Source organism: Eubalaena glacialis, chromosome 1 (genome assembly GCF_028564815.1).
Source record: "Eubalaena glacialis isolate mEubGla1 chromosome 1, mEubGla1.1.hap2.+ XY, whole genome shotgun sequence".
Classification (NCBI taxonomy): Eukaryota; Metazoa; Chordata; class Mammalia; order Artiodactyla; family Balaenidae; genus Eubalaena; species Eubalaena glacialis.
Window position 1 is genome coordinate 7,248,863 of NC_083716.1, and position 9,758 is coordinate 7,258,620.

The 9,758-nt window shown below is 51.1% G+C and overlaps 1 non-coding gene across 1 annotated transcript; it reads right to left on the bottom strand.

Moving 5' to 3' along the window:
* Positions 1 to 1,127: 1,127 nt before the first annotated feature.
* LOC133078913 (U6 spliceosomal RNA) lies at positions 1,128 to 1,234 on the bottom strand. Its single transcript, XR_009697971.1, has one exon. It is a non-coding gene; the product is annotated as a U6 spliceosomal RNA (small nuclear RNA).
* Positions 1,235 to 9,758: the final 8,524 nt, after the last annotated feature.

Consider the following 9,758-nt stretch of genomic DNA (forward strand, 5'->3'; position numbering starts at 1 on the left):
GGGCTTCCTCTGGGCTCACTCTTCTGAAGGTGCCCGGGGTGAGGGTTGCACCTCTGTCCTGTGAACACCTGGGATGTTGGGGGCTTGCTCGAAGCCTCGCCCAGAGCAGGTGCGGTCACCGAGATGAGGAATTGTGCGGGGCGTGTTCTGTGCAGTGTAGACGCCTTAGTTGTTGAATTCGGGGCAGCAGACCGTGTTTTCGGGCTCTTGGTGTGCACGTTAGGTGAGCACTTGGAGGCGTACCTGCCACGCGTCAGGCGCTCTGTGAGTGTAGCTGCTGTTAAGCTAACACATGGGGGTGAAAACGATACAGTGGGAGGCCCCCCGCACAGACCCAGTCCCACTCCTCCGAGGAGCCCTGCCGAGGACTGGGTCCCTTCCCCTCTGGACTTTGATGAGATTACCGACCAGCTTTCCCTTCTCTGTTTGGCTCATCTGTGCCTTGGCTTCCTTACGGGGCTGCTTCCTCTTTCAGGTCTGGGGGCTCCCCCGGGAAGGGGCTGGGTGTGTTAGATGTGCTTCAGGACTGGGGGTGTGGCTAAACACGACGTAGGCCTGCTTTCTACCTGGCTGGTGTGCCTGGAGCCGGCTCCTGGGCTTCCCGATTTTTGCACCAACAATGCCTCTGTAGAGCAGCTGGGGTGACCTGGGAGTTATAGGGGGTGAGCAGAAATACAAGCTAGGAGTTGAATCTCGGGCTGTCTTTCTGTGAGGGAGGCAGAATGTTCCAGAAATGCCATGGTTCCAAGAAACCACCACGGGCCACGCGAGCCTATGTGGACGCGTGTATGTGCGTGCGCGTGTGTGTTACACCCCATGCCTTTTTTGCCCCTTGGATTCCGGGCAGGCTTGCTGGTATCTAAGCTCCCCTCTGCCCTTTCACATGGCAGGAAACTCTGAAACTCTTTGCCGACTGCCTTTCATGTTACCTGCCTCCTTTTTCCTCTGATTTGGGTAGCTCAACTTCAATAGTAGTTGCAGTTCAAGGACTTTTAAGAACAAGAAAGCAAGAGGGCCTGTTTATCCAGTGCATTCCCATGCAGAGGGTGGCCTTGAAGGCTGCATTCCTTTTTTTCTTTTTTTTCTCTTTATTATTTGACTTGATCCAGAGAAATAGTTTTATTTTTAAAAATATGGAACGCTTCATGAATTTGTGTGTCATCCTCGCACACGGGCCATGCTAATCTTCTCTGTATCGTTCCAGTTTTAGTATATGTGCTGCCGAAGTGAGCACGAAGGCTACATTCTTAACGTGGGGCCCCGTCTTGGATAGAGCTTTTTAATATCCCGTATTTATGGGTTTGCATGAGTTGGAGTGGAGACCCCAAGGTGCCCTAGTTAACTCTGTGTGCATTGAGCGCAGCCCTGGAATTTATTGAAGCATCTGGGGTAAGTGAAAATCACAGCAGACTTTCCGTTCTCCAGTGGGCATGGTTGAGCTGCGGAGAATGGAGTTTGCCCCAGAGTTTGCAGAGCTGGATACATCACAGACACACCTCGTGTCAGCGTGGGCAGCTGAGGATTTACAGCATTTAGACGGCTTTTTGTTAGCATTCTCTGTCCTGTAGGTAATAGAAACTTGGCACCATTGCAGTACAAATGTATCACCGTTTTGGTCTTTCCTGTTGAACTGACCATATCGGTGACCATGGTAAATTTATTAGACTGGGTTGTCTATTACTGTGTGACAAACTACCTCAAAACTTAGAGTCTTAGGACAGCAAAACCATACCTCAGAGTTTCCTAGGGTCAGGAACCCAACACAGCTCAGCTCGGTGCCCTGGCCAGGGTCTCTCATGTTGCCGTCAGGGTGTCAGCCTGAGGTGACACCTCCCCTGAAGGCACAACTGGAGGAGGTCACGTAGGTGGTTGTTGGTGGGATTTGGTTCCTCAGTGGCCACCTCAGTTCTTTGGGCCTCTCCACGAAGCAGCCCACAAGATGGCAGCTGGATCCTGGGGTTGGGGGAGATGCCCAAGATGGCAATGTCGCAGCCCCCCCCCCCCACCTGCCTGTTATTATCAAGTCTGTTTGTTAGAAACAGAGAATACACAGGACACAGATACCAAGAGGTGGGGATCGCTAGGGGCCATGTGTGTTGATTCTTTTTCTGGCTTCCATAGCAAGGATGGAATCTGCCCCAAGCAGAGAGGGGGCAGGTCATAGGCCTCTTAGGAACAGTCGTGGCTCTGAAATCCTCCATGGACCCCTGACAACTCACACCCCCCCTCCCCACTGTTCCCTGGGTGCCCCTATGCCAGCAGTGGGGTGCTGTGCAGAACTGACACGTCACCGGGGTTCTGGGTCTGGGTACCCCCTGCGGGAGCTGGATGAGTCACAGAGACATGCCCCTGCTGCCTTCGTGGGAGTCCTGCGCAGTATCATGTCCTGTGCTGGGTCCTTGGTTCCTCGTGTTGCTGAGCACCCCTAGGCATGAAGGGCATCCCTGGCCAGCGCCCCTGCCTCACAGACAGGGAATCCTCTCGCTTGCATGCTGGGTTGTGTGTATTCATATAGTCAGAAACGACTTCCGTTCAGAATTTCCCAGGACCTTAGGAAGCGTGGAGAGGTACAGGCTGCCCCAACACAGTTTTAACGGAGCCCATTAGAGTCACAACGTCCAGCCTGGGTCCAGGATCCCTGACTCTGAAGGAGAAACACATCTTGTCACTGTGGATGGAACTCAGATCCCTAATGGAGCTTCGCGCTAGACTGTCATCACTCAGACCCTGGTGTGTAAGGCACAGCCTAGTCACCTGCGCGCTGGCATCCCGAGGGGCCGTGCGGATTCCTGGGCAGATTCCCACCTCCTTGGAAGCATGGTCTGCTGGTGCCTGACCGAGGAGAAGGGACAGGGCAGTGTGGGACCACCCTTCTCCCCACCCCTGGCATCAGGGTGGAGACATCTACCCTTTGCTAACGCAGAGGACACAGTGGCAGTGTGTCCAGAACAATCTTTGGATTTGGGGAGCAGAACACAGTTTAAAGCAAAGTACAGTTGGGACAGTTTTCTTTGTGTCTCTCCCTTGAAAACACGGGTCTCTCTGTCTCACGGGAGGCCACTCCTCAAGAGTTACAGGAGGTTGGTGTTGGGCCCATAGCCCCTTCCTTCCCCCCTGCAGCCAGGCCCAGTGCCTGGCAGAGCAGCCCCTGGGGTACAGCTGTGGGCGTGTCCGTATTTGTTGCGTTTTTGGGGCACGTGGCTGGGTGTGGTTTGAGTTGGCGCTCTAATAAAGCCAGGACCCATGACAAATCACACCCCGCAGAGGCCGCCTCTTCACCACAGCCAGGCTTCCCTCCAAGGCGGTCCTGAGCTTCCCTAAGCATCATTGGTGCAAGATCCCAGAGGGGTTTCTGGGGGTGGCCACCCCAATATCATCAGTAGGCGTGACGTGGTTTGCTAGGGCTCCATAACAAAGCACCACCAACTGGGTGGTTTAAACCACAGAAATATACTGTCACACAGTTCTGGAGGGCAGAAATCTTGAGACCAAGGTGTCAGGCTTGGTTTCTTCTGAGAGCTGGGAGGGAAGGCTCTATTCCAGGTTTCTCTTCTTGGTTTGTAGATGGCCGTCTTCTCCCTGTGTCTTCGTGCGGTCTTCTGTCCATATCTCTGTCTAAATTTCCCCTTTTTAGAAGGACCCCCACTCACATTGGATTAGGGCCTTAGTTTAACTTGATTACCTCTATAAAGACTCTGTCTCAATAAGGTGACTGAGGTACTGGGGCTTAGGACTTCAGCATAATGGGCAGTGGAGGGGGGCATAATTCAATCCATAACAAGGCAGTATGGCTGTGGGCAGCTAGTAGAAAATGTGTGTTAGGCCTTTGGGGGTCTGTATACTGACGCTGAGCCCACCAACGAGCAGTTTGGACTCCTAAGGCAGGAAGCACAGTGCTGCCGGGAGGGGGGCAGTCAGGAGCCTGCCTTTCCCCAGAAGGTCATCTTGTGTCGTTTCCATGGGTTGTCTGGTCTGGGGACATGAACATAGTGTCCAGATGTCTGGCTCCCTGGAGCCTCCTTCCCCTGTCTGTTCTTGGTCCGTATCTGTTCTTGGTCTGGTGGGGCCCCCGTAAGTTAGCTCAGAGCAGATTTTTAAATGCCCATCACCTTGTCAAGAGTTCTTTAATAGGATTTCATGTGAAATGGGGATCTTTGGGCATTAGCACAGGGTCAGCTGTAATTGTCTAAACAGGCGACTGTACTCACAAGTGCCCCATCCTCCCTAACCATCCCAGTGTTCGCCCTGTTGGTGAAGAATCCAGTTGTTCATGACAGGAGTCACACCTAGAAAATTCTCATGGGGAGCTTTGCTGCCTCCTCTCCCCTGTTCCAGCAACCACTCTGCACCAAGTGAGATTTTAGCCATAGCACAGAACATTCGGGGCTGCAATCAATGCAAAAATGGCATCGTTTGCCCACCAAAGCCTTGGAGGGCCAGCCAGGAGTCCATAGTAAAACAGGTGAAATAATTCAAGAAGACTGTTTAACCTCAGGAATACCCTGAAATTAACAAAAACAAAAGAAGCTAGTTAGCGGCTCCCTTCTTTACTTCTCGAATTTGATCAGCAAAGATGAAATCATGTGACGCACAAGTGTCACCCGTTTCTCCTCCCCAACCCCCAGCCCGGCCTCCAGCCACCCGCTCCCCTTGGTGGCCGGTGTGGATACGAACAAAGCCTGCCTCCCCCTGGGTTCCGTTACATTCCTCATCCTCCACATTAAGACCGTGTTAAGCGAAATGAATGGCCGCAAGTTGTATTTCGTATTGTTAAATAGCTACATAGAAGATTAAGATTTTCCTTTCTATGACTCAGGTTAAAAAGATAAGGTCTGGGAAGAACCGCTCTTCCATCGAAAGACTTTCTGTAGCTCGGGATGTCTGATTCCTGCCTCACATTTCCAGAAAACTCTTGTGTGAGAACTGTGGGCTTCTGAATGCCTCCATGGCTACAGCCCAGTGGCTTTCCTTGTACAGAAACATTACGACGGACTTTGGATATTTGTAAAGGCCCAGACGCAGAATATCTGTCGTCATGAAACAAAGTTATTACTCTGCTCCCAAGGCCTGAGTTGGCTTTCCTGCGTGTCTGCTTTTGTGCCAGCGGCACCTCCTTGAAACAAAGGATGGGCCGCCGCTGCCCCCCCGCCCCCGGCACGTGGGGCATTCCTGTCCCTTGGCATGCCCTAGAGTGATGCCCTGGGACCTGGGAGGTGACGGGCTGAGCTGCATGAGGGTCGTGCCCGGGTCCTGGGAAGCTCTCTCTTCCCAGCCTGCCTGCGCACCTCAGGCTAGGCTGCAGGTCTGGAGCAGCGTTGCTCAGAAGCCTTTACTGGGTTTGGTTCTTGACTGGCGACTGTGTGACCTGTCCGGTACTGAACTTGGGAGGCTGGGTCCCTACTCCCTCAGGCACATGGTCAGGTTTGGAGTGAGCTCTTCTGCTTGTGTTTGAGATAATCTTTCTGGACACTTGCTTTCTGGAAACAGACCAAGAGTCTCAGCCATCCGTCCTTCTCATTGATGATAACTTTATCTCTCCTGGACCAGTTTGAACCCCCTCTTCTGTCAGCCTGACCTGGGCCTTACCTGCCGGCCTCTCTTAGCCTCACCTAGGCCACCAGGTAGCCCACGTGCCTCACTGGGTTGTCCACCCTGAAGTGGGCTGTACCGAGTACCCTCCCCCAGGAGGTCAAAGCGAATCCCACTTAATGTGGTTTGGAACAAGATGGGGAGGGGCTTGTGGTGTCAGGCGCAAGGCAAGAAGGGCAGAGAGGCTCATCCAGAAGGCTTCCTGGAGAAGGCAGAATCCCACCCCAGGATCTCTGTGTGGGGTCCTTCCAAAGGTATCTCCTGCCGTGTCAGGTCAAGACTAAGCTGTGTGGTGCAGTGGCATCTGTTGCTATGGCACCCTTGGCTTTGAAATGGTAGTGAGAAAGGATGCTGGTCCTGTGGAGGCGTGGGGGTTGTATGGGGTGTGTGTGTGTCCCCTACTTCAGCACTGATGGACTGCACCAGCCCCTCCTTTCCTTCTCCAACCTGAACCATTTGGGTGCCCTGCCGGTGTGGAGAAGAGAGCTGATTTACTGCATCAGTGTGTCGGCTTCTTAGAACTTGGTGATCAGAAAAGACTAGACAGGTCAGCTGTCCCTCTGCGGTGGTCAGCCTGGCAGGTAGAAGCCAGCATCCATAAAGGTTGCGACCTTCAGGTTCAGGGGCCCAGAGACAAGGCCCCACCTCCCAGCCGATGCCACTGGCCAGAATCAGTTCCTGAATAAGGGTGGAAAAATCTGGTTTTTTCCACCTTCTTCTCCAAATTAATGTCTACTGAAAAGGTTGTGTATCCTGAGGTCATACATGTTTCACAACAAACGGATCCCGGGTTGAGGAGAACTGAGCAATCGCCAGTTAAGCAGGTGTGTGTGGTGCCCCGGGAGCTGTGATTTGTAATGGAAACCCTGACGCCCTTTGCCCAGGCCCACCTCAAGCCTTTCCTCTCTTTATAAATTACGTCTCTGCCAAGTTGTTTCATCTTTCATCACTGTGGCTCCTTCCTCGTTGATGTATCTTTACACAGGAAGCATGGATATAATGGAAAATCATCCTTCAGGGTGGCCCATGGCCTTTCTTGGATCAGGACCCCAAGCCCATGGCTGAGAGCCTCCCGGCTCTGTGACCCGCCTCTCCAGCGCCTGAACTTCAGCTCTGAAAGGGCGAACCTCAGTTGCCAGCCTAGGAGATAGACAGCAGGAGGGCAGCCGCTGTGTTCCTCTCCCTTGGCTGGTCCTGTTCCTGAAGGCTAAACACCTGTTACTTTCAGGGAGATTGGAGGTCTCTTCTGTCCCTTTTGCATCCTGAGATTGAGGGGACATGCAGTATGTCATCCTGAAGCCATCTCAGACCTTTCCTTTTGGGGGTATCTGGTCTCACTTTCTCCAGGTTCTTGCAGAGTCCAGGTTGGGATTGAGATGAGCAAGGCGAGCCTTGGCAAAGCACCTCAGGTTTCTGCAGCCTCGGGAAGGCCGTGCAGGGTGTGCAGTGCCCTCTGCTGGCCAAAGGGCCCCATCGCTGGGCGCCAGGCCTCCTCTGGGTGGACCTGCTCCAGGGAAGGGCTTGAACAGAAGGTGGGCCCTCACCGGTGGTTTCCACTGGCTTTGGGAGTGAGTCGAGACTGCAGAGCTCATGCCGTTGCACGTTTCCAGACTGCACAGTGTCAAGAGACACATGGGCTGGAATCTCACAAGGACAGCAAAGCAGTTGTGTCCCCTAAGGAAAGTGGACACTCCGAGTAGCCAGTCTAGGATTTAGGGTCTCCCAGTAGCAAGAAATCAAGAAGCAGACATCTTCAAAAATCTCAGGGGCTTCCCTGGTGGTGCAGTGGTTAAGAATCTGCCTGCCAATGCAGGGGACACGGGTTCGAGCCCTGGTCCGGGAAGATTCCACATGCCGCAGAGCAACTGAGCCTGCGCTCCAGAGCCCGCGAGCCGCAACTACTGAAGCCCGCGCACCTAGAGCCCGTGCTCAACAACAAGAGAAGCCACCACAATGAGAAGCCCGTGCACCACAACGAAGAGTAGCCCCCGCTCGCCGCAACTCCGAGAAAGCCCTCGTGCAGCAACAAAGACCCAATGCAGCAATAAAAAAAAAAAATCTCACATCAAGATTTTTAAACATTTAAGATTTCATCATTGCTGTTTGTTTGATAACCGACTAATTTCTTTAAATACAAGTGCAATTCATATATGTTAGAATAAGCCAAATAATCCAAAGTTGCCTTTAAAATGTTAAATCTTCTTTACTCCCCACCTGGCACCTCCACCTCCATTCCATAGACTGTTTTAAAGTTTAGCACAAGTTTAACATATAACCTCCAGTTAGCTGTCTCCTGGTGGCTCCTGCCTTGGTGGCCCCCAGGTCCAAGCCCCTAGTGGCCATCAGTTATCCAAGCTTTTATTCTGCACTGGACCACAGCAAATGGATGTGGGTGCACAGGCGTTTCACAGCCTGCAGACATCACCTTCAGGTGAGCTTTGGGGCACAGAGTGGCCACCCCCAAACCTCACCATGGCCAGTGCTCCTCTGCAGGCATTTTATGAGACCTTTCCAAACTTTCCGACGTTCTGGATTCTTCCTCTGTATGGTGTTCACTTTTACTGGCTCAGATATAAACTTTTTATAATAATTTCTTGCATGTAATATGTAAAAAAGGATGGGTCATCTGGTCAGGATGGAACTTCCTCTGTCCGCACAGAAATTGAGGATGCTCGTCCCTTCACCCTATTCAACCAAACTTAGCTACAGATCAAAATTGCTAAAGGAGGAAAGGGTCAGAAAGTTGGGAAAGGAAAAATTCATCCGTGTTTCTATGATTCCTCAGTCTCAACACAATGGAAATTAAAGGTGTCCTTTGACACCTCTTAATTTGGATGAAAGTTTGCTTATTTGCCTTTACCTCTTTGTTTCATTTTGTTTTGCTTTTATTTTTAAAGAATGCTTTAGTATTAGAATGAACATATTTATTTTTAAAGCATATTTGTAAGTCAGGTGCTTTAAAAATGTGTGAAAATCCTTACCACAGAAGCATCTTATTTTCTTCACCAACACTTAATTTTCATTATGACACAAATAAAACAGCCAATTAGGAAAATCATGAATTGTTTCTGCTCAAGTCCTCTGTTCTTGATGAAAGCTTTTAGCAAGCGAAAATATTTAGAATTCTTGAGTTTTGCATTTAACACCAGGAGATGTATTTTCTAAATCTAAACCAGGCAGAAGGATTCACTCAGAAGTTATTTGCTGGCCGAGGAGGTCGTCCCAGGTCCCAGGAAGCGTGGTTTTCACCTTGGCAGCCTCAGACCTCACAGGACGCTCCTCCACCAGCACTGGGATTCCACCTGCTAAAAGACTTGCTTTCTGCGTTTCATGGCTGTCACAAGCTCAACATAGATTACAGAGTCTTCATTTTTCATTTCTTTGTCTCCTTCAAAGCCCCAGAGAATATTTTGGTGGGGGTTAGACGGAAAAAAATAAAGTCACAGGCCCACAATTCCTTAACTTCACATCCAAACTGTAAAAGGCTCTGAAAACTTTAATTCTTTGTAACCCATTTGGTGGCAGATTTTGACCTGGCCTGAATTGTTGAATTGTATATTGTGTGTGTGTGTGTGTGTGTATAATTATTTTTAATCTTCTGTATATTAATCCAGTTGGGTAAGCATGTTCATATGTCCTAGTATAGAAATGTCATTGCTTGGTTTGGGGGTCCATCATAACATGGTGTAAACACTGGCTTGCCTTTTTCAAATTCCATCTGAGTTCTGAAGCCTGCCTGGCCCCTGCTGTTGGAAAGGGCGGTGGCCCGGTGCTAATAGCTCTTGAGCTATCTGCACTTTTCTCTGGGACACTGGTGTTGCATCAGCCCCAGGGGATCAGAGGGTGGGGCCCGTGGATCAGATGGAGGGCATGTGACCAGGGTGTGACCTTGTCACCCTAGGGCTGGGCTACTGGGCATTCCCTGGGGAAATAGGAGCCGCCTTGCCCAGTGGGGGAGGCTCCAGGAACCAGAGTGAAGCTCAGGTGTGTATTGAAGGGTCTTGCTGGTAACCCCTGGGGTGGGGGAGGGGAGCCGTCCCTGTGCACTTTTTAATGCCACTAGATGTCTGAACCATATGTTTCCCCTCCTCCCCCCAAAACCTAAATATGCCCCAAAGCTACTGAGTTATAATTAGGGAGCAGTAGTTGTTTGGGGACATTGACAAAAT